Source organism: Armigeres subalbatus, chromosome 1 (genome assembly GCF_024139115.2).
Source record: "Armigeres subalbatus isolate Guangzhou_Male chromosome 1, GZ_Asu_2, whole genome shotgun sequence".
NCBI lineage: Eukaryota > Metazoa > Arthropoda > Insecta > Diptera > Culicidae > Armigeres > Armigeres subalbatus.
Window position 1 is genome coordinate 304,594,611 of NC_085139.1, and position 6,000 is coordinate 304,600,610.

A 6,000-nucleotide genomic window follows, 5' to 3' on the forward strand; every position below is an offset into this window, starting at 1 on the left:
CTTTTGCGTATAAACAATAAAAACGGATCCATACAAAAATGAAAAACGATCCATTAATAACATCCAAATATTCCATAAAACGCTACCATAAATCCATAAAATAGTTCAGGAGATTTCATAAAGAATATTTTTTGGAAAATGATCCATTAAAACTATATTTTGATCCTTACAGGGTGCGGCAGAAAATAATGCGAAAATGTTTAAACTTGAATATTGGGTTAATTCGACTAGCTAGTGACTAATTTCTGTTGAAAGTATATTTGTTTATGTTTACTTTGAAATGCCGCACCGAGAGATTGTAATTGTTTTATTGCAAATTTGTAAAAATGTACGCAAAAGAAGTGATTACTAGTTTGTTGCTCGCCCAGAAGATGCCGAATGAGATTGCTAAGGTGGTAGGATGTCTTTTGGCCACAGTTTATTGCCTTAAAATGTCTCTGCATGATGGGTCTAAACAGCAAAAGCCGGGAAGTGAACGTCCGTGCTTTGCACGTATGCCAAACGTGATTGCTTTCTTTGTTGAAGAAGGAAAAAAATATAATCTTGTTCTCCGACGCGAACAGATTTTCAGCATCGATGCTGACGCCATTTCACCGAAGAAAATTGCGGATATTCTGGAGAAAGTGAAGTTTAAATACCAAACAAATCCAGCTGGTGTCATGATGTTTGGCTTGGTGGCGTCCAACGGTTTGAAAGTGTCGCCTGTTTTCATTGATGTTGGGGTTAAATTGAATACCGAATTGATTATCGGTACTTTTAAGGAGCAAGTGCTTCCCTGGGTGAAGGCCAAATTCCCCGAGGATCAAAACGTTGCCATACCACACGTCCAATCGACCCAACAATGGCTGAAGAACAACGTGAAGTTTTGGTTGGAAGAATTGTAGGCCCCTAGCAGTCCGGGTCTTAATCCGTTGGGTTATTCGATTGGGCGTATGTTGAAGCACGAGCCCGCAAACCATCGCACCCTTGTGCAAAGACGCTAGTTTCAACCATAACATGCATATGGCGGTCGATGTCGGAGGACTAGGTTCAAAAGGCGTGTTCTAGCTCCGGTGTCGTCTTGAGGATATTATTAATAAAAAGCACACATTCAATAGATTTGTTTGAAAGGACTTTATAATGATAACTGAACTCGAAAATATTGAGATTATTGCTTGGAGCAGTTCAAATGGGATTTGAAAGAAATTGAACCAATTTTCGCATTATTTTCTGCCGCACCCTGTACAATTTCAAATTTGTGCAATTTTTATCCTGATGATGATCCATAATTTCAGTAATATGATGGATCGATTTTGCACATTGAACGATGCAAAGTAAGGGCTGGCGTTTACATTATTAGTTTATGTCATCAACTTGATGTTTTTTGAATCGTTGGGAGTGACACTCTTTGCGTATGTGCCATCAAATATAACTCTCTTGCAATCTTAAAAGCGCAAGGGGTGGAGCCTATGGAAACATCCCTCGATTCCAGTAATAATGTTGCAAAATACTACAGCGGAAAAAAATAAAAATATAAAACTGGATTCGATTTATGGATTTTGTGATTGACAGTCCTTCGAAAAACGACATTGATTGACAGTCCTTCGAAACATTGATCACAATTCGAACGGTTTTGACATCTTTATGCAACTTTTTATACTTTTTATATTTTAGGGGGCAGCAGGGACTATGTCCAAGGGCTTGACGATCCCTCCCCAGGCCATCTGCGAGTTGTGGCGCCTGCCTAGGATGTGGTGGGGTTTGACAGTGGGCCCTGTTAAACCTCTATAAAAAGCTGCATGTATCCGCAAGTAGGCTCCGCCAAAGCGACCGTGTGCCGCTCAAAGCGCACAAGCCCAAGTCCTGGTGTTAGGTGGGACGCTAAACAGCCCTGACATGACGGCCCTCCGACGAGACAGGAGGTTTGCGCAGGCCCAATAAGCCGCCTTTAAAAACAACTATTACGAACGACATAGAAGATAATACGACTCGATACAATCGGCAACGACCTAGGCGACGAATAAAGGATCACGATTGGAAGCTTGGAACATGGAACTGCAAGTCGCTAGGCTTCGCAGGTTGCGATAGGATAATCTACGATGAATTACATCCCCGCAACTTCGATGTCGTAGCGTTGCAGGAAATCTGCTGGACAGGACAGAAAGTGTGGAAAAGCGGGCATCGAGCGGCTACCTTCTACCAAAGCTGTGGCACCACCAACGAGCTGGGAACTGGCTTCATAGTGCTGGGAAAGATGCGCCAACGCGTGATTGGGTGGCAGCCAATCAACGCAAGGATGTGCAAGCTGAGGCCTTTTCTTCAACTATAGCATCATCAACGTGCACTGCCCACACGAAGGGAGATCCGACGACGAGAAAGAAGCGTTCTATGCACAGCTGGAGCAGACATACGATGGATGCCCACTGCGGGACGTCAAAATCGTCATCGGTGACATGAACGCTCAGGTAGGAAGGGAGGAAATGTATAGACCGGTCATCGGACCGGATAGTCTGCATACCGTATCGAACGACAACGGCCAACGATGCATAAACTTTGCAGCCTCCCGCGGAATGGTAGTCCGAAGCACTTTCTTCCCCCGTAAGAATATCCACAAGGCCACATGGAAATCACCTAATCAAGTAACGGAAAACCAAATCGACCACGTTCTAATCGACGGTAAATTCTTCTCCGACATCACGAACGTACGCACTTACCGCAGTGCGAATATTGAATCCGACCACTACCTCGTCGCAGTATGTCTACGCTCAAAACTCTCGACGGTGATCAACACGCGTCAGAGTCGTCCGCCGCGGCTTAACATTGGGTGGCTACAAGACGGCAGACTAGCCCAAGACTACGCGCAGCAGCTGGAAGTGGCACTCCCAACGGAAGAGCAGCTAGGCGCAGCATATCTTGAAGATGGCTGGAGAGATATTCGATCCGCCATTGGAAGCATCGCAACCGCTGCACTAGGCACGGTGGCTCCGGATCAGAGAAACGACTGGTATGACGGCGAATGTGAGCAGTTAGTTGAGTTGAAGAATGCAGCATGGGCGAGATTGCTGCAACACCGCACGAGGGCGAACGAGGCACGATACAAACGGGCGCGGAACAGACAAAACTCGATTTTCCGGAGGAAAAAGCGCCAGCAGGAAGATCGAGACCGTGAAGAGACGGAGGAACTGTACCGCGCTAATAACGCACGAAAGTTCTATGAGAAGTTGAACCGTTCACGTAAGGGCCACGTGCCACAGCCCGATATGTGTAAGGACATAAACGGGAACCTTCTTACGAACGAGCGTGAGGTGATCCAAAGGTGGCGGCAGCACTACGAAGAGCACCTGAATGGCGATATGGCAGACAACGGAGGCGGTATGGTAATGAACCTAGGAGCACGCGCGCAGGACATGCGACTTCCGGCTCCGAATCTCCAGGAAATCCAGGAGGAGATCGGCCGGCTGAAAAACAACAAAGCCCCTGGAGTTGACCAACTACCAGGAGAGCTCTTTAAACACGGTGGTGAAGCACTGGCTAGAGCGCTGCATTGGGTGATTACCAAGGTTTGGGAGGATGAGGTTCTGCCGCAGGAGTGGATGGAAGGTGTCGTGTGTCCCATCTACAAAAAGGGCGATAAGCTGGATTGTAGCAACTACCGCGCAATCACATTGCTGAACGCCGCCTACAAGGTACTCTCCCAAATTTTATGCCGTCGACTAACACCAATTGCAAGAGAGTTCGTGGGGCAGTACCAGGCGGGATTTATGGGTGAACGCTCTACCACAGACCAGGTGTTCGCCATACGTCAGGTACTGCAGAAATGCCGCGAATACAACGTGCCCACACATCATCTATTTATCGACTTCAAAGCCGCATATGATACGGTTGATCAAGGCGACGATGGATCGGGTGATGTGCGTAGTTCGAGTTTCAGGGGCATTCTCGAGTCCCTTCGAAACCCGTAGCGGGTTACGGCAAGATGATGGTCTTTCGTGTCTGCTATTCAACATCGCTTTGGAAGGAGTAATACGAAGGGCGAGGATTGACACGAGTGGTACGATTTTCACGAAGTCCGTCCAGTTATTTGGTTTCGCCGACGACATTGATATCATGGCACGTAACTTTGAGAGGATGGAGGAAGCCCACATCAGACTGAAAAGCGAAGCTAAACGGATTGGACTAGTCATCAACACATCGAAGACGAAGTACATGATAGGAAGAGGCTCAAGAGAGGTCAAAGCCACCCACCACGAGTTTCTATCGGTGGTGACGAAATCGAGGTGGTTGAAGAATTCGTGTACTTGGGCTCACTGGTGACCGCCGATAACGATACCAGCAGAGAAATTCGGAGACGCATAGTGGCTGGAAACCGTACGTACTTTGGACTCCGCAAGACGCTTCGATCGAATAGAGTTCGCCGCCGTACCAAACTGACTATCTACAAAACGCTTATAAGACCGGTAGTTCTCTACGGACACGAGACCTGGACGATGCTCGTGGAGGACCAACGCGCACTGGGAGTTTTCGAAAGGAAAGTGTTGCGTACCATCTATGGTGGGTTGCAGATGGCGGACGATACGTGGAGGAGGCGAATGAACCACGAGTTGCATCAGCTGTTGGGAGAACCATCCATCGTTCACACCGCGAAAATCGGAAGACTGCGGTGGGCCGGGCACGTAGCCAGAATGTCGGACAGTAATCCGGTGAAAATGGTTCTCGACAACGATCCGACAGGAACAAGAAGGCGAGGTGCACAGCGGGCAAGGTGGATCGATCAGGTGGAGGACGACTTGCGGACCCTCCGCAGACTGCGTGGTTGGCGAAGTGCAGCCATGAACCGAGCTGAATGGAGAAGTCTTTTATGTGCAGCACAGGCCACTCCGGCCTTAGTCTGATAAATAAAAATATTTTAAATAAGAATTTTCAACTCTAACGTGAAATCTGTGCTGCTATACGCTAGCGAAACGTGGTGTGTATCAGTGGAGAACACTCATCGGATGCAGGTGTTCATTAACAGATGCCTGCGGTATATAATTCGGGCCTGGTGGCCTCATAACTGGATCTCAAACAACGAGCTCCATCGTCGTTATCACCAGAGGCCGATAGCAATAGAAATTCGGGATCGGAAGTGGGGCTGTGTCGGCCACACTCTACGTAGAGGCGAAAGCGGAAACGGAAGCTGTAAACAAGCATTAGACTGGAACCCAGCGGGACATCGCAGCAAAGGCAGACCAAGAGGCTCATAGCGGCGAAGCCTCAATGAAGAAATAAAAGACCGTCGACCGAAATCTAACCTGGCAACAGGTTAAAGCGATAGCTGGACAACGCTCAGGATGGAGATCTTTCAGTTCGGCCCTTTGCACCACCGGAGGTGTACAGGACCCATAAGTAAGTAAAAAATGCAACTTTTTCGTGCTTTGATTTTCCATTTCCTTCAATGAAACTGAATAGAAATAAGGTGCTTTTTGAAAGATGTTGCGTGTGCTACTTGGGTATATTTTTGCCCTGATACATTTTCAGACCCTGTTCAGATCCGAGTTATTGCTAAAAATAAGTGTGCGCGGGGGTGTTTTACCTATAATTTGAACATCACCTCAATATTCTGAACGTGTTCAAGCCCGAATTTTTTATAAAATATATTTCTAGACCAACATTTGAAAAGGGCGTAACAGCCAAAAATTATTCCTTCTGATTCTTTGTCTACATATATAGCTATATGTGTGGACGAAGAATCAGAAGGAATATTTTTTGGCTGTTCGCAGACCGCATCGTGCTTTCGTGCTGTGCGGTTCTTTCTCTCTTTGCGGAAGGAAGTTTTTAATACTACCCGAAGCTATTTTAATTTCAACGGTGCTTCTTAGCGCTATTTGTACCCACTGATCCCGTTACGATCTTTGCAAGGACCCGTGCCTTCGTTTTACGTTGGACCCGTTTGCGGAAGTAAAATTCCGACAAGCGGTGGTAATCCTGCAGGGACACCGTTCTGGGAAAAAACCTCTTAGAAGGTCACGTCTCCACGCTCAG